At 45.9% G+C, this 22,474-nt stretch overlaps 1 protein-coding gene and 1 pseudogene across 1 annotated transcript in view; one reads left to right on the top strand and one right to left on the bottom strand.

Moving 5' to 3' along the window:
* Nucleotides 1–22,474, top strand: part of LOC147712229 (scavenger receptor cysteine-rich domain-containing protein DMBT1-like) — a 1,653,398-nt gene that overhangs the window by 708,642 nt on the left and 922,282 nt on the right. The gene's annotated exons all lie outside the window — the stretch shown is intronic.
* LOC147712235 (E3 ubiquitin-protein ligase PDZRN3-B-like) lies at nt 28–20,694 on the bottom strand (annotated as a pseudogene).

The following is a 22,474-nucleotide window of genomic DNA, read 5'->3' on the forward strand; positions in this document are numbered from 1 at the left end:
TTTAGGTCCTCGGGTACATTTGCCACCTCACATTAACATTTTGGCTGCAGCATCCGTGTCCACGTGGCCCAGGTATGGTTGACCATGGTTTTGATGGGGTCTACAAGGTACCTGTATGAGAGGCTCCAGAAATTACTTGTCATGAAACAGCATTTGTCATCAGTCCCAATTTAAGGATTATTGGGTCCTGGGCAAGACCTAACTTGGAAGCAGCTCTTTGAATCAATTTTGAACTTATTACCCACTTTCCAACAAATCAAACCTTTATGATATGAAACAATATTGAATTATACATTAAACGTTCAGAAGCAGCTGCATGCAAAAAAACAGCCATGGTAAAAGATCATGTTACGCAACATCTGCCAGTCAAAAAGTATCAAATGAAAGACTGAACTACCATTATTAAAGGCTAATTATTTCTGTGCTTAGATCTAGATTTTCTTGTGTTTTGTAACAACTATATTTTATGTGGAATGCAATTATCGAGCCAGCTTGTTTTCCCATTGTCGGGAGGACAAGGTAAAGTTGACTTGGTAGATGTTTATTGAACTACTTCATTATATTAAAATAAGACATATGTATTTAGTGCTTGACATTGTACCCTAAGTTGGTAAATACATCACCCTTTAAAACTGGAATTCTTGTGAACTAGGACAAATCAAAGCTCCGTAGCCAGAATCTTTACAGTTCTATTGAGTGAAATCGGATCACTTTCCCATCTATTCACTTCTCCTTCCCTGTTGTCTCCTCTTTAAACATGCAAACTTATCTGGCCAGACAGTGACCTTGTGCTCTCAGAGTAAGAGAAATGAGATAGGGACAGGAAACAGGAAACAGGCAAAGTACACAGCGTCAAAGAGAGCAGAGTAGCAAGAGAGGCGAGGTAGAGGGAGAGAGGAGGCACACATGAGGTTGCCAGATAGGTGAGGTAAGGTGAGAAAAAAAGGAAAGAGAGAAATGAGAGATTGTCAAAAAGAAATACAGAGCTTAGGGCTGATTAAGAAAGAGAGGTTGTTAGATAGGTGAGTTATAGTAACATCAGGTACAGGAAACGAAATATAGAGAGATGGAGCTGCGGGGTACTTCCAAGGGTGGAGTAAAGAGAGAGAGCTAATGTAGAAAGAAAGGCGAACTAGCAAACTGTTGACAGGCAGAAAGGTGAAATATTAAAGGAAATATAGAGAGATGCAATGTAGACTGTCAGAAGCCAGAGAGAGGGTCAAAATGAGTGAAATAAAAAGAATGCTCAGGGAAAGATTAATGAGGCTAAGACAAAGGTAGAAAGAGGCAAGAAGGACTGAAAGAGAATTAAGGTGTAGAAAGAAAAGATGTGCAGTATAGTGAGTGGAGAGAGAGAAAATAGCTGAGGTTGATACATCTATAGCAAGTGGGTGAGGTAGAGACATTGGTGAGGTAGAAAGTGAGCAATAGTTAAGGTTAAGGAGAGTGTGTAGCTAGAGTGGGTAGTTGAAATAGACAAGGCAGAGATATAGATGAAAGGGATGATTTAAAGGTAGAGATATCCATAAAGGAATAAGGTAGAGAGGGAAGTGACCTAGGGTGGCATAGATAAAAAGGAAGAGGGGGCAAGGCAAGTTAGAGAAACATGGGGTGGTAAATTGAGAGATTAAGTACTGTGATAAAGAGGTGCATTCGTGTTGAAGTAATGAAATAATTAGGCTGGGAGAGATGAGCTATAGAGAGAGTGATGAGAGAGAGGTAGAGATGAGGTATAGACAGATAGAGATATGTAAAGGCATTGAGAGATGACAGATGACATTGAGGAAGGTTGAGGAGAGCTACATGCAGATGGAATTGTAAAGGTTGGTGAGATAGAAAAAGAGCAGCAGTAGATGCATAGAAGAGGGGTAGGGTATAGAGATTAAAAGAGGCGGGCCTAGAGAGAGAGAGACACATATATAGATGCAGCCATGGAGGACAAGAGATTAGTGTGCCATGAAGGACAAAGGTTGGATAGGAAGAGGTATATTGAAAGTGATCAAATAGATCGGTTTTGCAGCAGATTTAGATCGTGCTGATCTTCAGTGCACATTCAAGTAAAAGCTGCGCTCAAGCAGATGGACCTTTACTCCCAGACGGAGGCATACAAAACACATCTAATACAGTTAATTGACTTGAAGCATATTTAGCCCCACAAAAACGATGGAGGGTCGTAGATATAAAAAGCATGAAGATGTATTAACAGATTAGAAAGTTACAAACTCATGCCCGTCAAATTAATTGCATTTCAGTAGTCAGTACATAGATCCAATAGCCAATATAATTCAAAGCAATTCAAAATCGCTAATCACAAAAAAAAACTGTTGTCATGAAATTGATCAAAGCCGCAACAGTTTTCCATGAAGGGAAGTTCCCTAATTTCCTAATCTAGAAAAGTTGGGCAAGTTGGTAAGAAATCAGGGGGAAGGTGTCAACATGTAAAGCCTGCAAAGGTAGAATCAAATGTAGATTTAATCAAGTAAGTGAGAAAGGAATGTGCTCAGTAGTCTCGTTAAAGTAAGGGTAAAGAAAGCATCTCCTCTATGGAAAGGGCATCTGAACTATGTAACTCAATAATGCATAAGTTTAATCAGCTTTATTTGGAAGAAAGGCATTCACAAGGGAATATAAGTGCAATGCAATATAAACTAAGCCAACAAGAATAGTAAACCTGGATATGATAGTAAAGCTGTTTAAATGTTATGAATTTCATCTGGGAAGAGAAATGACAAAGACAGAGAGAAAAAAGGAAGAGGAAAGGAGAAATGAAGTAAAGACTGATCAAATTAAAGAGTATAATGAGAAAGCCTTTGAAGAAGAGAAAAATGATAATAAAAATAAAAATGTGAAACGAATTAAGACTAAGTAGAGCGAATAGGAGTTCACTGAGGTTTAGCATTTTCAGAAAGCATAGCATTAGTATTTTACACAGTTATTTTATCTAAATAGTTTGTTAATGGTAAACAATACAAATAAAGGCTTACAAAAGGAGGCAAAAGCTATGTCTAACCTATGATAGTGACAAACATTATACCTCGATGCTTTAAATGTAATATTAAAATAATTTTTCCAATTAATCGTAACGTGCTGAAAGGCTAAAGCTAACATAAGGTCAAACAATCCATTCTTATAAACATTTAACATGGTGACCTCATATAGGCTACCTTGAAAAAGCAGTGCGGAGACATAGTACATGTGACCAGACTGTCTCCAAAAATGACGCGGTAGGAGAGTCAAGGAAAACAAGCATTTGCAATGCAATCGGTCTCGCCTTTGGGACATTACGTGTATGTAGCTATGCTTCACATTAGCCTGGGTGCTGAAACCTCTACTGTTCTTTAACATTAAGGGAAAGTAAGCATCAAACTGGTGCTCGTGGAAGGCGATTTCTGTGGACTGGAACCTAGAGAATGCTAAAGTGATTCTGGTATTTTACTAAACTCTGCTGAGAAGTATGGACTGCTGATGCCTGTGCTGGAACTGTACCCTGTTAAAAAAAACTGCTTTGAATATGTCTTGTGTACACCATACTATTAGCTTTCAAACGTGCTTAAAAGTGTAGAAGAGGAGGCCACAAACAATGTTGATTAAAATAATAATAACTTATTTGCTCTTTGCTGAATCTGTGAGCAGTAATCAATGTTTCACTATTAAAGTATAACTATCTTGCTCAGATGTTTTAGTACTTCAGAAGTAAAGGAAGAACAATCCTGCTGTGCAGTTATCCTACTGTTTAAGAATGTATCATCCCCACTGAGAAGTTTGGCACTGTCCAATTCTATGAATAGTACTCCTTTTAAAAAGTGCCAATAAAGGCCCATTCGAATTAGGGCAGCACTACGAAGGGGTGTTGGTAATAGCTCACTAAAAGGATAACATTTCTGCTTAGCCATTCAGACACAGCCCTGTGGACTCAAGGGAGAACTATCGTTGCATTGAAGATAGAGCAGAGTGGCTGTGAAATGCAGGTACTTCCACGTCACTGCTTACCAACCTTTCTGCGAAGTACTCATAGAGCGCCTAAACAGAAAAGGGCATGATGACAAGAGCTACATTTTAATTTATATGACTAACTTATAATTATCATCTGAATCTTCTACATCCTCTGAGGTGACTTAAAGACAAGGAACATGGGATTATGAGAAGTTAAAGTTTTGAAGGTAGGGCTCTGCAATTACATATTTGTTCCCTCTAACAACAAAAGTTAACTTTGAACTCACTACAATGACTACAAAATTAAAAAAAGTAACACTTCCAATTATAGTTAACAACATTGATATGACATTATTCATATATGTAAATATAACTGAACTTTCAAAATGAAAAATCTAACTATCCGAAGAGAGCACGAGAAGAAAAGCTGTAACCAGTAGCGCTCCTCCAAAGTAGAGCTGGATTGCATATTATTTAGAAATCTGTACCAAGATCAAAATAGACAATTTGCCAAATACAACACCACAAGCAGGGTCAGAGAATAGTTACAAGTAGGCAACGAGGCACCTGTCCAAGGAATTAAACCTCATCAGGAAGCACTTACAGTTATAAAAAACAGGAAGAAGGGAGGGGATGGCAAATACACCCATTTTGAGTTGTCAGGAGGGGTTAAACTAAAAGAGACCTTTACAGCACAATTTTCATATGCATTTTGCTAAAAATAAAAAACTGTATGTTCTGTAGGGGCAACTCAGGAATCTGGCCCTTCAGAGATCCGGCCTCTCTTTCTTTCTCTCGTTCTCTCTCTCCCTCTCTCTTTCCCTCTCTTTCTCTCTCTTTCTATCTATCTATCTATCTATCTATCTATCTATCTATCTATCTATCTATCTATCTATCTCTCTCTTCCTCTCCCATAAACGACTGCATGGGTAACTTCGCTATGCAAGCTGCTCGCGAAGACGCAAAAATCCCCGCGAACATGCAAAAAAAACCCCGCGAACACGCAAAAAACCCCAAAATCCGCAAATTCGCACAAATTCGCGAATTTTGCGGATCGCAAATTCGCATATCTGCGAATTCCCAAAATTCGCCCATGCTTAATGATCATATTCTAAACACTGGCAGCAAGTAGTCTTGCAACACCACAGAGCACTACTTACCTCGCCTGAGTCCTGCCCGTACATTTCTTTTCTGGATGCCATTGCAACACAGAGCTCCTTCCCTAAGAGCCCGGAAAGACTCAAACAGTTCTTCCTTAATATTCGTGATTGTTCATGACAGGGCCGGTCCTAGGATTTGTGGGGCCCCATGTAGAATAGGAACATCGAAGGCCCCTATAATTTCCATAAGATTTAACCTGACAAGAAGTGACCTCACAGGAGGTAATATCAATTGGACATTAATTATATGGCATTGTTTGAAGCCGCTTTGCAAGATGCTACTTACTTAGTTTTGATTTAAGTAAAATGGTTAGAAATAGCATTAATAATCCCAATAAAATACGTACATACATTTTAACTCTCCAATAAGTGGATATACATTAGATGAATTTAACTTAGTTATTGTTCTCTTGAATTGGATGAATGAAAATTATATGCAAATCGGGTATTCTGGCACTAAGAGAGCTCTAAACGAAAGGTGCAGACTTTACTAATGTGGAGAAAGGACAGTTTTAAGTGTTTTTCAAAAGAATTGGATTCATGCCATAGCTCAAGAGGGAGAGAGTCAAAGTTCAGCACAACTAGAAAGGAGAAGGATCTGTCTCCAACCAAGACTATCATAATTTTAGGATGGCACAGGAGATTGGATGGCACAGAGTATAGGATTCTGGAATGAAAAGTACAGAGTGCTGCCGAAAGAGGGAACCCTTTTAATGTAGTGCAAAATGACAAATGGATAGTGTCTTGCAGATTTAGGGTTTCAAATAAAAAATACAGCAAACAGGAGGAAGGTGATAAGGAATAGCATTGCGATGTAGCAGTCTCAGATGAGGAGTCTAGCACTGTCCTGAATGATTTGAAGGGTATTGAATGCTAAAAGGCGGGAAGCCCAAGAGAGAAGGCATACTAATCTAGTGAGGAGATAACTGACTGCACAACAGCCTCACTGTAGTGAGAGGGGAGAAAAGGGATGATTATGTGTTACTTTTGAATGTAGTAAAAGCAAGTGGATGAAACATGGTTCATCTATTCCGAATAAAAAAGAGAAGATGCTGGAAGATCAATTGAAGATTTTTTTTTCTGACCCCACCAATGTGGGCGATTGACCCAGCTTTACCAGCCACCAAAGAGAACACCGTATGGTATGAGATCCTTTACAAATGAGAACTTTTGATTTGTCACTTCAAGGCTTTAATGAATTTGTCTTCATTCAGAAATCAACTATTAGCATGCATGTACAAAGATATTCTTGGGCAAAGACCAGTTTGCCACTGAGGCAAGTGATGTTTGGGTATCAATATGCGCAAAATATCAGCAAGAAACCAAAGTACTGTATGAGTAAGACTAAATGGGAATTATATAGATTAAACAGTGGAGACCCAATAAATTCCACAAGTCAGAGGTTTAGAACATTAAAGAAATAGGTGTTGAGTGGATTGTTTTAGATTTCTCTAATCGGATAAAGGTAAAGAACACAAGGGGGATGCTTAAATTCCAGGTGGTGCTAGTTGATTTATAAGCCCTGGCTGGGAAACAGTGTCAAATGTGGTTCTAACGTTTAGTAGTATTAAGGCTGCTCTAACTCTGCGATCGAGAGTCAGCCACAAATCATCTGATACAGCACAAATGCTACTTTAAACTCCCAGAGTTGTCAGAAGCTGGCACATTGTCAAAAAGTAAATTATGTTTTATGAAAGATATTTGGAAGTTGACTTCTTTTTTTCTAGGATTCAAATTTCTCTTGCTGGTTCTGACCCTTCTAACTTCAACCTCTCCCCTCCTGTCTCATCCCGCCAAACCTCTGACATCTTTCAGTGGTCCTTCTTTCTTCCATCCACCTCTCACCAATACTTCTCTCTGCACTCTGCTTATGTTCCCTTGCTGGTTCTGTCTCTCTTATAACCACACATCATTTCCATACACTCCCCTTCAACCCACATCTCTCCCCCAGCCTCATTACGTCTTTCCTTGTTCTGCTTCATTGAAATCCACCTCTCCCCTTCCATCCTCCTGGAACATCTTATAATTTCTTGTTGATGATGATCCTTTTAAATCCACCTTCCACTCAATGCTAACCTCTTTTTCTCATCTTTCCCTCAGCTTTCTGTGATTGAATCCAGAAATATAAGGCAACAACTGACTTGCATCTAAAAACAACCAGGGGTATTGGTTTTGTCAATGGCTGTTTAATATATATGAGTAACAACAATAAATTATTTTAGGTTCACCCTGTCACTGTTTTGACCAATGAGTACCTCCTTCACACACATTTGCACAGAATACCAACTGCAATAGGAATACAGGACTGTTGCTCTGCGTGCTCTGCAGAGAGGCCAAGTATTGAATGACAATGTATTCTGTACACCTTTTTGATCCACAGACAGGCACAGTGTGAAAGTTGTACTGCCTTCAGCCTCAACTCCAAAGTACTCAACTGTAGCCTGTTATAAACACCTGGAGGCGACTCACTACGATGTGTGCCTGTTAGATCTGGGGGTCTCTAGTTGGCAGAGATAGGCACCACTGTCCAAATAGGGACCCTTGATTCTAGTCAGGGTAAGGAGGATACACTCTTTAGATAACCCCTGCTCACCCCCTTGTTAGCTTGGCATGAGCAGTCAGGCTTATCAAAGGCAATGTGTAAAGTATTTGTACCAACACTCACAGTAACACAGTGAAAACACAACAAATGGACTCCACAACAGTTTAGAAAAATAGACTTATTTAATCTAAACTAAAACAAGACCAAAATGACAAAAATCCAACATACACAGTTCAAGAATATGGTTTCAAAAGAGTTCTTAAGGTTGCGTTAAAATAATCCACAGTTGTGTCACGTTTTAGCCAACAGTACCTTTAGATGCGACAAAAGATCCAAGTGAAAGCTGCTGCGTTGAAAAACAAGCAATGCGTCCCTACTAAGACCTTGGGAAGGCGATGCGACAACCCCGCTGGATGCAGCTGGCGTGTTGCGATTATTCCAGTCTGTATGGGGAGAGAGGCGATACCTTGTATGGATTCCGGTGCGCAGGTTTCGTAGGAAGCGTCTCGCAAAAGGAACTATGTGACGATCTTCGGGATGATGACGATCTCAGGTGCAGCGGCGATGCATAGTGCAGTGTCGATCTTCTCCTTTTGTGGCCCCTCGATGCGATGGCTCTGCGACGACTCTCGCAGCGACGTGATGCGGTTCGCAAGCAGGTGGTGCAACGATCTCACCCAGTGACAACAGGCTCTGCGACGATATTCACAGCGATGGTAATTTTCCCGCACCGGAGCGATGCGTTCCGCAAGCGAAGGATGCGTCGGTTCTTGCGATGATCTCGATCTTCGCGGCGGTGGTAATTTCCTCGCACTGACGGGGATGCGCTCCACAAGCGAGCGATGCGTGAAACTTTGCAGAAAGTCTTTAGTATCTTCTTTTCCAGCTTCCCAAACACAGGTACAGATTCCAGAGGCACTACAACTGGCCCAGGCACTCTAGGAAGGACAGAACTCGCTGGGTAGTGTTCAGGGAAGCTGGGGGTGAAGTCATTTTGTTCCTGGGACTTCTTAACGGGGGCCCAGCTCAACTCAGGCCCTTGGAGATCTCTTTAAGCAAGGGGACACAGCACAAAGCAAAGTCCTTCCCCTCTCCTTGGCAGCAAAGCAACTGCAGGTCAACCCACAAGCACACAGCAGGACAGTCCTTTTTCTTCAGTCTTCCAGCTCTCTCCTTGGCAAAGGTTCCTTCTTGATTCCAGGACGATCTAATTTTCTGTAGTCTGGGGTCCTGTACTTATACCCCTAAAAGTCTTTGTTCCCTTTGTGCAGGAGAGCTCTGAGACCGGTCTGAACCAGTTCTGGGTGTTTCTTGAGCACTTTGTTTTCATGGCTTCTCCTTTTCTTTCAGAGAGAGGGGCAGGGTCGTCAGCCGCCCAGCAGGAGGTGGAGCCAGCATTGTGAAAGGCAGGCACAGCCCTATTCAGGCCCAGCTGCTATCCCTCCTACCACTCTTGATGCAGATGGAGCTATTCAGCCCAGGGATGGCCCACTCAGCCTCTGGGAGCCACCCAGCCCCTGCCACTCACAAACCAGACAGCCAACTCACAAACAGGCCAAGGCACAAAGAAAGGTCAGACAAGAGAACAGCCACTTTCTAAAAGTGCTGTTGTCAAACACAGGATTCAAAAACCACCTTTCCTAAAAGATGTGTTATTAAATTCTGAGTTCAGGGATACCAGACTTGTATGTCCTATATTGCTCCTATGGGAAGATATGCAGGTAACCACTGTAGTCAGCTTTCCCCATGATAGCCTATGGGCAAGATAACCTTACAATAATGAAAAACGAAAATGGCTGTAATTCAATACCAGAGTATGTCACCTGCACTAGTACATGCTCTACCTTTCACATACACTGCATCCTGCCCAAGGGGGTACCTTGGGCCTTCCATAGGGTTGACCAATGTGTACAGAAAGGGAAAGGTTAGGCCTGGTTAGTGGGGACACTGGCCAGGTTGACATGGCAGTTCACAGACTGCACACAGGCAAAGCGGTGGCAGGCCGGAGACACCATTTTAGGGCTACTCATGTGGGTGGCACAATCAGTGCTGCAGGCCCACTAGTAGCATTTGTATCACCAGCCCTGGCACACTCAGTGCACTTTACTAGGGACTTCTTGGTGATACAAATATGACAATCATGGATAACCAATTACAATAACAATTTACTCAGGGAGCACTTGCATTTTGACCCTGATCAACAGTGGCAAAGTGCCCAAAGCATCTAAACCAGCAAAAACGAAATCCAGCGCAGCATCACAAATACAGGAGGTAGAGGCAAAAAGACTGGGGAAGCCACACCAAAGATGTCAGGTCTAACAGTGCACCATACAAGAGTAATATGCTGTGAAATGAAATACAGAAACATACATCTTGGACATAGCTAACACTCATGGGGAATGCAAGATTAAGTAAAGCATGTGAAATATAAACAGGAACAACATTGCTGTCATGGCTTACCCTAACATGCAGTGTGAGACTGGGTCAGGAAATAGGCCATCGCACCAAAATAATAGTGGTCCCCATTAATGAATTAGTTAGCTAGAAAAGTGTCCCATGTATCAAAATTAGGGCAATTTTTAACTTGTAAGGACAGGTGACCTCATTTTTGAGGCTGTGCTTCACTTTTACGCCGCCGGTGCGTCACTTTTGGTGACGCTTCAGTGGAGTAAAAAATGCGCCTTGCTGCGCCATATTTACAGAGTGACGCATCTAGGTAGATGCGTCACTTTGTAAACCCCTGCGCCACATTATACCTGCGTCAGGTATAATGTGTGCAAGAGGGGCGTATTGACGCACGGAAGGGTCGTAGAAGTCACGCAGTGAAATTTATGAGATTTCACTACGTCACTTTTAGGACGCCCTTGCGTCAAAATCTTGCCCCTGCCTCACAGCAGGCGTAAGACTGATGCAGGCCCTTTCACATGGGGCTTGCCCCATGTGCAAGGACGCTTTGCTGGAGTTGAGTCACTTTTGTGACACACTACAGCAATGCGTCACTTTTGCGCTTACAGATACGTCAGAAATACTGACATATCTGTAACTCCTTGCGACATGATGCATCATACAATAAATATGACACATCAGGAATGTCGCAAGGAGTGCGCACTGAGAAGTGACGCACCGCTGCTTTCATGCAATGATGCGTCATTTCTCATAAATGAGGCCCATGCTGTTTTTTGTGAGGTATGGGAGGTTTGATTTTGCTGCAGGCAATGTTTGTTTTAATATCATGAAAATCAACAGTAAATATTCACTCACCTGACCATAAAGCAGGCCAACAAATAGTCCAGCCCAAAAAACGGCCTACATACTAACCTGACAGATAAAACCTTCATACACTGCCTGATTGCCCTATAGGCCAGTCCAAACCGGCCACTGTGTTATACAATTATTGTGCAGGCACTGGATCATTGTTTTTTGCAGGTAAAGTAAAGGACATGAATATAGGGTCCGATAGGGGCCTGTTTCAATGTCCATTTTATTTGCTACCAGGTAAAGACTCTAGGGACCCAGCACACTTAAAGCCCTAGTCCAGCCACTTTTAACATTCTGATTGTGCTCCTCTGTGTACATCTCTTGTCTGGCTCCTGTACTCATGGCTATCTGCTCCCCACCCCTCCCCTCCCTCCCTCTCACTTTATTCCATTTGTCCTACCCCTTCCATTCACCTCTGTGCTCTTTTTCCCTCATCCTGGGTGAGCTGAGCAGTTTTCATTTTGGGCACCGTCATTCTATCTTTTGTTCTGCGCCCTGCAGGATATCCTGCTTTTCATTCAAACAGGGGCAGGGCGCACTTCACACATAACGGCTCTTAAATTACCTGTATAATCGCGGCTATCCTCATGCAGATGCAGGGATTAGGCCAAGAGAGACAGACCAGCTGGCAGATATTGATCAAAATCCCCTGGGCCTCCTGGGCCTCCAAACTCTGGAGTTTTTGAAAGAACGAGCCCCCCTGGCTGCGAGCTGGCACGGGGCCCTGGGCAGCTGCCCACCCAGCCCATGCCTAGCGCCGGCCCTGGTTTACGAGCACTGGGATGTTGACAGTATGCTCAGCGAAATCATTTTTTTAAGGCCTTGTGAATTGTGTTTTTGCAGTGCTTACATTGCTGGTCTAGTATATTAACAAAACTAGCTGCAGTGATATTTAACCGAGTAACGAGTTCCAAATAAATCTCATCGCCTCCTTACCTTGCTGTTATTGCTTCCATCTATACTTCTGACGATGTTCCTGAGGCGAGCCTTACACTGGTTAACATGTGCCCACAGGGTCCGCTCCTTCGTGCTCCACGTGTCTGTCTGTCTCTTCAGCGCCTGCTCCAGTGCCGTGCTCCTGCGCCGCACGACTCTGTATTTTCTCGGACTGTGCGCAGGCAGCAGCGGGTGTCCGGCTGCTGATGGTCCCACTGCCCCAGCACCAAGCCGTAGTCCTGAGTGCAGACTCTGACGGTCTGTAATAACAGCACTCATGCAAATGCCTTTACACGTCCTTCCTGTTCAGCATTTCGTGGCTGCTCAGCTGGGGGCACTTGCTGGGGCTGTACTCAAGGAGCCCGAGTGCTCAACCAGGTCTTGCAAATGGAAGGTGTTGCTGCAGCCCCTTCCCCGGTTACCAGACTTTAACTCCAGCCCCTGAATGAGGTCCCTAATCGGGGGCACCTGGTGCAGCTCCCAGATAGAGGTACGCTGATATCTCAGCGAGCAGAGCCCCTGCTTCACCGCTAACAGGTGCAGACATCCGGGACAAAAGATGTGCCCACAGGGTGTGGACAGGGGTTCCTCGAGCACTCGCGTGCCTCTGTAAAAAGCTCGGAAATACAAGAGCCTGCACGAAAACTAAGACATACGAGACGCGGAAACAGACAATCTGCACATGCATTTTGGGAGACCGGAACATCTATCAAAGCTTATCGAGACACTGCCTACCTGCGCAGGCTCAGTGAGAGCTCGAGTACTTCATTTTTGTTTGTGCAGTAACAGTGATCCACGTATGTAACATGACTAACTGCTTTGGTTCCTATGGGAAAAAAAGCATTTGCAAAGCAATAGGACTCGCATTTACCTGAGTTCTATTGCAATGCAAACGTACGTACAGTGTAACACTTGAAGTAAAGGGGCCAGTAGCCACGGAAGGATACAAATGACGACATGGCATAATAAGGCAGGACTTAACAAGTCTCTTTATCAATCAGAAGACAGAATTGACGAATGACAAACACAGAAGCTAATGAAAAATATGAGCGGAGAGTGAGAGAAGCATGTCTTCCTATACTGGACTATTGCATGCCTCGTAGAGTGAGCAGCGCATGCGCACTGCAGCTAAAGCTAGACCTAAAAATTAAACCAGGGATCTAAAGGTTTTAAAAATTCCAACTGTGAACCAATCCATGATCTTGACCAAGCCCCTCAATGCCTGAAAAGCCTTTGGTTTCCTCTCAAAGGGGTCCATTAGGATGGCGGACGGATGCATGACCGCTGTGCTGGAGGCGGCGGAAAATGCACCTCACCGTCCGCCAGCAGTGGGCCTTCCGTCCGCCATATCAGGAAGGGAAACTGGGCACATTTACCATTCGCTGCGGAAAAACGTGAACTGCCACGGGAACACACCAGACACCACGGCGGACGGAGCCAATCCAGCCTCACCGCCGTGCGGAATGATGTCCCGACCGTCCGTAATATTACGTAGTCGCAAACAAACCAGAACACCGCAGCCAGCGGAAACACCACCATCTCATAGACGGCGGAAGCACCACAACGCAGAGGGAAAGCAGTGACTCGAGACCCACACCACGGGCCCTAACGCCAAGGACCCAGCCCTACACGCCTTCCAGGCCCTGCTGCACTTCACTTCCAGCAAGCCATGCACCGACGTGGATGCCGCCGCAGATACGCAAGCATGGCAATACACACATACCACGCCACAGCATACATAAACACTCTTACCTGTTCGCACCAGCAGTGTCGGATTAGCAACGAGGGCACCAGGGCACTGCCCGAGGGGCCAGTGACCAGTCCCAGCTGAGGGCTGCTTTTGAGGGCAGCTGTGGTGGACCGATTTGGGCGGTCCCTGCATTTGTAAACAACCGCCAAGTAAATGTGCGTTCATTGCCACCCTCCCATCAATAGTGTCAGGCAAGCTGATTGAAACGCTGCCTAGAGGAGACTCCGCGTTCTTAACTCGAAGACCAAATATAATCTGGCATGAACCTGTCCTGATGACAGTCAATTCCAACAGCAAAATATTGTATCAAGAATAAATAATTCCGTCCATCTTCCTCAAACAAACACATTTTTACCAAAGACAAGACACCTCAAGGATAACAGATTAATTCCACGTATGGTCCTGAAGAGAATTCCACCAACGTTTGGGATTCGAAACGCGTCGACCTTTCTTCCTTTTCTCCTTTTCTTCTTTTAGGCTAATCATTTGTGATTTATCATGATTGAAAAGACTGTGTGATGGCCTAATGGTATGATTATGAAAATATTTGAAAATATTTCTTTGTGATAGGTGCCCCACCCTACTAAAAGAGATCAAACAGCACAGGGTCACTCATACACATTCTTCAAACAAAGAGCTTTTTTCATTTCCTTCTGGATGTATGAGCAAGTATGTATGAGCAAGTATGTATGAGCAAGTATGTATGAGCAAGTTTTTATGAATGTGTCACAGTATGATAGTTGACGTTGATACTGACATTTGAAGTACGCTTGATTGTTCCTTATATTTTTTCTTCTTATTGCACTCATGTACATATTCACACATTTTACATAGAAAATAGAAGCCCTCCTCTCTCCTCAATGGAAATTTAATGTCTCCGTTTGATTAGAAATAATTGTCAAATATTAAAGTTTTCTGTAAACATTTGAAAAAAACAAAAAAACATAATAATAGAGCTTTGAAATAATAAAAATCTTTTTTTGAAAGAAAACTTGGACTGAAAGAGTGGTCCATGCAGATGAGCTGCTTGTTCCTCGTTTTTCAAAAATAAAAAATAAAAAATGAGCAGTATTGGCACATTGTTTTGTTGATCACCCTCCCATCAATGGCAGAGGTGTCACTGCCTTACTCGTGCTGGGCCGGACCAGTAATACATGAATATTGAGCGGTGCAGGGGGCATGATCAAAACTCTCCTCACTTGTTGTCAAGTGCGTCACCAGTGTGAACTAATCCGTGGTAGACAGGGCATGTTGCAAACACAAGAAATCCACAATGCAAGTACACAACAAGCACGGACACTGACAAAGTACACAACATGAGTAACTGACTTTATTAAACATCACAAAGATTGCACTCTGATGTACCCAGGAGCCAGCCCAGTGGCCAGTACATATTGCAAAGCATGTCCATGAGAAGCTGCACAACCAAGGGGCAAGAAGCAGCACAGTTCCAGGCAGGGCAATGAGAGAGTGCAGAGCATGTCCATGAGAAGCTGCACAACCAAGGGGCAAAAAGCAGCACAGTTCCAGGCAGGCCAATGCGAGAGTGCAGTGCATGTCCATGAGAAGCTGCACAACCAAGGGGCAAGAAGCAGCACAGTTCCAGGCAGGGCAATGCGAGAGTGCAGAGTAAGTCCATGTGAAGCTGCACAACCAAGGGGCAGGAAGCAGCACAGTTACCACAGAGGCAGTGGCCAGAACAGAGCAGGTCCATCTGAGGCAGCACATGAGAGGGCACAATGCAGCAGCAGAACAGCAACAGGGCAGTTTTCACAACAGAGCAGGTACATCTGAGGCAGCACATGGGAGGGGCAAAGTGCATCAACAGTCCATGGTACAGAACAGAGCAGGTCCATCTGAGGCAGCACATGAGAGGGGCAAAGTGCATCAACAGTCCATGGCAAAGAACAGAGCAGGTCCATCTGAGGCAGCACACTAGAGGGTACAATGCAGCAGCAGAACAGCAACAGGGCAGTGTTCACAACAGAGCAGGTGCACCTGAGGCAGCACAAGTGAGGGGCACATTGCATTATAACTCAAACATGGGCAGTGGCCATAACAGAGCAGGTCCATCTGAGGCATCACATGAGAGGGAACAATGCAGCAGCAGAACAGCAACAGGGCAGTGTTCACAACAGAGCAGGTACATCTGAGGCAGCACATGAGAGGGGCAAAGTGCATCAACAGTCCATGGTACAGAACAGAGCAGGTACATCTGAGGCAGCACATGAGAGGGGCAAAGTGCATCAACAGTCCATGGTACAGAACAGAGCAGGTCCATCTGAGGCAGCACAAGTCCTTGGCACATTGCATCATAACTCAAACAGGGCCAGTAGCCAGAACAGAGCAGGTCCATCTGAGGCAGCACAAGTCCGTGGCACATTGCATCATAACTCAAACAGGGCCAGTAGCCAGAACAGAGCAGGTCCATCTGAGGCAGCACAAGTCAGTGGCACATTGCATCATAACTAAAATATGGCCAGTGGCCAAAACAGAGAAGGTACATCTGAGGCAGCACAAGTCAGTGGCACATTGCATCATAACTCAAACATGGCCAGTGGCCAGAACAGAGCAGGTACATCTGGGGCAGCACAAGTCAGTGGCACATTTCATCATAACTCAAACATGGCCAGTGGCCAGACCAGACCAGGTACATCGGAGGCAGCACAAATCAGTGAAACATTGAATCATAACTCAAACAGGGCCAGTGGCCAGAACAGAGCAGGTACATCTGAGGCAGCACAAGTCAGTGGCACATTGCATCATAACTCAAACAGGGCCAGTGGCCAGAACAGAGCAGGTCCATCTGAGGCAGCACATGAGAGGGCACAATGCAGCAGCAGAACAGCAACAGGGCAGTGTTCACAACAGAGCAGGTGCATCTGAGGCAGCACAAGTGAGGGGCACATTGCATCATAACTGAAACATGGCCAGTGGCCAGAACAGAGCAGGTCCATCTGAGGCAGCACATGAGAGGGCACAATGCAGCAGCAGAACAGCAACAGGGCAGTGTTCACAACAGAGCAGGTACATCTGAGGTAGCACATGAGAGGGGCAAAGTGCATCAACAGTCCATGGTACAGAACAGAGTAGGTCCATCTGAGGCAGCACAAGTCAGTGGCACATTGCACCATAACTCAAACCTGGCCAGTGGCCAGAACAGAGCAGGTACATCTGAGGCAGCACATGAGAGGACACAATGCAGCAGCAGAACAGCAACAGGGCAGTGTTCACAACAGAGCAGGTACATCTGAGGCAGCACATGAGAGGGGCAAAGTGCATCAACAGTCCATGGTACAGAACAGAGCAGGTCCATCTGAGGCAGCACAAGTCGGTGGCACATTGCATCATAACTCAAACCGGGCCAGTGGCCAGAACAGAGCAGGGCTGTGGGATCTCGTGAGCTTCGGACATAGTGGCAGGACCAAATACAGGAGTGTGAGAAACAGCCACAGCTCCAGTGACTGACACATGAGCGATAGACCCTGACACACTGGCAGGACCTGATACAGGAGTGTGAGAAACAGCCACACCTCTAGTGACTGACACATGAGCGATACACCCTGACACACTGGCAGGACCTGATACAGGAGTGTGAGAAACAGCCACTGCTCTAGTGACTGACACATGAGCGATATACCCTGACACACTGGCAGGACCTGATACAGGAGTGTGAGAAACAGCCACAGTTCTAGTGACTGACACATGAGCGATAGACCCTGACACACTGCCAGGACCTGTCCCTGGACACTGACCAACAAATACCATGCCAGCATCTGGGACATGAGATTGGAGAACACACACAGTGGCATTACCTGAAACAGGATAGGGCACAACTGACACAGTGCTACTACATGAGGCATGACAGTGAACAACAGGCACAGTGCCACTATCTGTCACATGAGAGTGAACTCCACCTGACACACTAGGACCTCTGAAATGATGAGCCACAGGGCTGTATGGGGCAGGAGGCAGTGTGGCTCTGGGAGCTGGTGACAGCTCTACTTGTGCGACATTGGGGTAGTCAGTTGTCACCGGTGTGTGTTTCTGTTTCTTTGGGACTTGGAAGGGCACCCTGGACATGACTGGACTGGTAAGTGGTGCGGGCTCATCTGAAACATCACCCATCAAAGGTGGATCATGTGCATGTGGGGTGCTGCTCTCTGGGGACGTGCTGGAACATGCTCGACGCTTGCTCTCACCCTGCCTTCTGCCCTCAGCATCATGTGTAATGGGGGATGCAACAACAGTATACTCCTTCCTCTGCTTCACCGGGGTGTGGATGGGAGTAGAGGTATGGGGGCCTCCCCCTCTGACACGTGTGGTGTACGTTCCTTCACCAACACCAGCTTCAAGGGACGCATGGTTGATGGATGTCTGTCCTTGGGAGACGCCTTGGCCCTGGGAGTTGCCTGCTCCCTGGGAGGTGCCTTGGGTGTGGGAGACGCCTTGGCCTTAGGAGGTGTCCTGTCTTTGGAATGTGCCTTATCCCTGGGTGGTGCTCTGTCCCTGGGAGGTGCCCTGTCCATTGAAGGTGCCCTGTCCTTGGGAGGTGCCCTGTCCTTGGGAGGTGCCTTGTCCTTGGGAGGTGCCCTGTCCTTGGGAGGTGCCATGTCCTTGTGAGGTGCCCTGTCCTTGTCAGGTGCCCTGTCCTTGGGAGGTGCCTTGTCCTTGGGAGGTGCCCTGTCCTTTGTAGGGGCCTGTTCCTTGGGAGGTGCCTGCTCCTTGGGAGGAGCTGTGTCCGTGGGTGGTGTCCTGTCCTTTGCGGATGCTCTGTCCTTGGTCTGTGCCTTGTCCATGAGATGTACCTTGCCCTTGTGAGTACCTTTTGAGGGGATGTCTGTGTGTAACGTGAATCTGTGCCCCCCATTACCCCTTGAGGGTCCTGTGTGTCATCTCCAGGGTAGCTGATGTCGTGTTCTGTGAAAGATATCAAGATATCCCTTTCCCAGGGGATGGTGTCTGTGGCCTCCGTTGCCTGCCTTGCTGCCTGTGCCTGCTTCTAGTGCAATACCCTTAAAATGATGCATGTTCAGAAGTGTCACTCTCACCTGAGACAGTAAGTGGTGTGGATGGGGGAACTGAAGTAGAAGCTTGTCCATGTGACTGTTTAATGGCTGCAGACACTGTGTTGAATAAGGACTGTACTGTCCTGTGGAGACCAGCAACATCACCATGCATCCCCTCCATGAATGCTACCACCTGCCCCAACTTCCTATTGTGGTCCAGGAATGCATTTATCATGTCCCTAAATCCAGCTGTCGCAGCAGATCAACCGCCTCAGCACTAAGGGCAGTTTGTGTCACAGGGGCAGGGGCAGCGGTGCCTGCACCAAAGGCCACTCTGCTCCCCCTACTCTTGTGAGCACAAGCAGTACTTTTCTCAGTTGGTGGCAGTGTGGGCCCAGTGTGCTGTGTACTGATTGAAGGTGTAGATTGTCCACTCCCTGTGTCTACCAACAGTGCTGACTCACCACCCCTGTCTGAAGATGAGGGCGATGGTGTCTCCACATGTGAGTCCTCAGGGATAGTTCTGTCCCCCTCTCCGGGGGTGCTCTCTTCAGTCTCAATCTGCGTTTCTGTGATCTCTGATCCTGAGGAATTGGCACCACTAAGCTCCATCGTTTGCGGGTCAGTGGTATACCTAAGTGCCACACTCACGTACTGCAAATTACAAAATCAACACTTCCTTGACTGCTGAACAACATGTAGCACCCATCCTGCACATGAACCACCCCTACCAGACATTGTCATGTCAGAGAATTAGTGGGCCCTGTGACACATGTACATGAAACAAACAGGGCAAGTGCATGCAGCCCACCACACATGTGATGGCATGGGACTACAGACCTGAATGGCATGTCCTGGGCCCCTGCACTACAATGCAACTGGTATGTCCAGCTGGCTGACATGGATGCTAAATTTCACTCTGCTAATGCCACCAGCATGCAATAACCCAGGCGCTCCACACCACTTGGAGTCAAGCTAGCCGGGCTGATGAGAGGTGTTACCTCGAAACCGGTCCGGTCCTCGGATGCTTGATTCCGTTCTGGGAAGGACATGGCTTTTGTAGTTCGGACTGGACTGTTCCCATGGGGCAACAGGGTCAGAGCTGATTTGCATATCGCCATTGTCTAACCCAGGGTGGTGTGGAGTGCAAAAAACGATGGATTTGGGCCCAGATCTTTTGACTGGGGGAGTGTGTGACATTGACCCACATTCAGTCCATCACTTGTTGTTTTTGCACCAGCATGCAATAACAGCACACCATATACACCACAGATGTCACTACTGTGTCTGACCAGCAATACATGCATGCGCTCCCAAGTCACACACCCATTCAGTGTGATTATCGCTAGTTTGCTGCTGCTCCCCTCTCGACCGTGAGGACAGGTCAGGATGTGTCACAGCCATGATACGTAGCATTAGATGGGTCATGGTACTTCGTGCAAGACGGCCTGATCTTGGAATCAGCCCCAGTGTCATCTCCGCCACATTCTTGCTGAGCCTGGAGATGTCGTCCCACCACTTATGGCAGTGTGTGTGTCGCCTGTTGCACACCCCCACTGCCCGTACATCATGTGCTATGGCCCTCCACACTGCCTTGCGATGGTGCAGCTTGACCGACTGGTCAGTGAACAGTTGGCCGTTTACACAGATAGAAGGTACAGATATCTGTCAGCAGGCATGCACAGTACAACGTATGGGACGGACAGGTCAATATAGCAGCATTAGTCCATCATGGAAAGCAGGTGAGGTACACACCCACAAGATAGATGTGATCGGTCGCGACCCAGCGCAGCCACAAGACTACACATGTCAAAGATAACGCTTCGCAGCATAAAGGTAAATCAGTCAGTGACAGAACCAGGAACACATCACAGCGTGCTATGGCCTGCTGGGGCATACCCACACTGCCTCCCACAGAACACCTCCCAGATTGCAGAGGCCAGGAGTCAGGGACCACCTCATGCACACCAACATGTTCCCCACTGCACTTACCACCTGTCCTGGGACACCGTAGAGCCTTTCATAGTGGTGGAGCACACCGTCCACAAGGACCTCCAGCTCCTCTGCACTGAATGGATGGGACCGGATCTGTCCAACTCTCGCCATGGCAAGGTCCAGGACACTGGCACAAAAGCAACAGTTGGTGGAGTGGGCAGCAGCAGCAGCAGGTAGAGGTGATGGGTGCATGCAGCAGTTGGTGGAGTGAGCAGCAGCAGCAGGTAGAGGTGATGGGTGCAGGCAGCAGTGGCTGGAAGCAGTGGATGTGTAGTGCTCAGACTCACACATTTATTGGGCCCTGAGCTAATATCAGTGGCACACGTCTTGTCAGAACTCAGTACCTGGTCACGTTCTCCACGGGAACTGAATGGCTGAAGAACGGCACTGATATTTTCCCAGCTCCCCAACGCCTCTAACCACAGATTATATCTGGTGTCAGAAACAGGGGGGAAAGAGGAAGTTGAGAGAAAAAGGGAGACTGCCACACTGGAGTTTTCAATGGGTCGTTCAGATAGGAGCAAACCGCACCTGCAATAAGAAACATAACATTACTAAGCTCAGAACACCCAGGTGAACCCCTCACAACTAATGCTGTTATCCTTTGAACGTATTACCTTGACTTGTGTGGAATCTTGCCTCTCTCTTATACTATTCCTGAATGTGTGTGTGTAAGATTTTTCTTTTCAGTGCTAGACCTTGGTTTCAGCAAATACATAAATGAAAATGTCTTTAGGTTCCAATCCTTGTAGAGATACCTCAGGAAGAGGTACAGGAAGTCTGAGAACGTGGGTAAGAACGATTTATATATGCATATATAACTTCGCTTGCAAGAACAGCTAGAACTGGAAGTGCTTGAAGGAAAATACTCTGTAGAATGGAACAACTGCTTCGCAGGTTTCTTTTATAAGTCTTTGAAATAATAAGAACAATAGCGCCTAACAATGTATTCTTGTAGAGAACTATTACACGGAGTCTCTCTTTTGAATAAAAGTCTCTCAGCAACTGTTGCCAAAATAATAGATACAAATAGGCATACCTTGAACTGTCAACTTGAGATTAGAACAAAAGCCTCACAGGAATTGCAGAAAAGGAAAGTGAGAATATCACCTCACCAATTGACGCCAAACGTCACAGAAACGAAAGCATTTTCTTCCCTAAAAAATACGTGAGGAAACCTGGACGCTTGAACTTTCACACTGGAAGGGCCGGAAAGATGCAAGCGTGAAAACACCTCGCGAAGTCCAAAAATGGTCTCAGCTAAGACTAGAAACTCAGGAACCAAACGTTGAGAAAAGTCCTCCATCGAGCTGACAGAGAAACGCGTCTCAACCGGAGAATTACTTCAGTTGACGTGCGCAGAATAAACAGATGAGCGTACTCAAACAAGATGAGCTGCCACCTGTTGGATCAAGCACTAGAACGCTAACTGAGAAAGTGAACCGCCATCTTGAGTCAGTGCAAAAACGAAGTTTTTGCCACCAAACAACTTCAATTAGAAGCAAAGGATGGCAAAGCGTAACCCTGTTTAATCTTGAAGGTGGGACGGGACCTCTTATGTCTGTGTAAAATCTGACCGATCCTGACAGTACCCCCCACTAAACCCCCCTCTCTAGGCTTCTGCGGATAGGGTTTGTGAAATTCTTTGATCGTTCTCGGGGCATGAATATTAGAGTTGGGGTCCCGCGATCTTTCCTCAGGACCAAACCCCTTCCAGTCCACTAAATAAAACAGTTGACCCTTCTTGACCTTAGAATCTAAAATTCTCTTAACTTCAAATTCTTCTTCAGATTGTACTTGAATTGGGACTGGGGGTGAAACCTGTCTCAATTCAACTGGGCTTCTCTTTACCAAAGAGACATGGAAGGTGGGATGGATCTAAAACTTACTA

The sequence above is a fragment of the Lissotriton vulgaris genome, chromosome 5, assembly GCF_964263255.1.
Source record: "Lissotriton vulgaris chromosome 5, aLisVul1.2, whole genome shotgun sequence".
NCBI lineage: Eukaryota > Metazoa > Chordata > Amphibia > Caudata > Salamandridae > Lissotriton > Lissotriton vulgaris.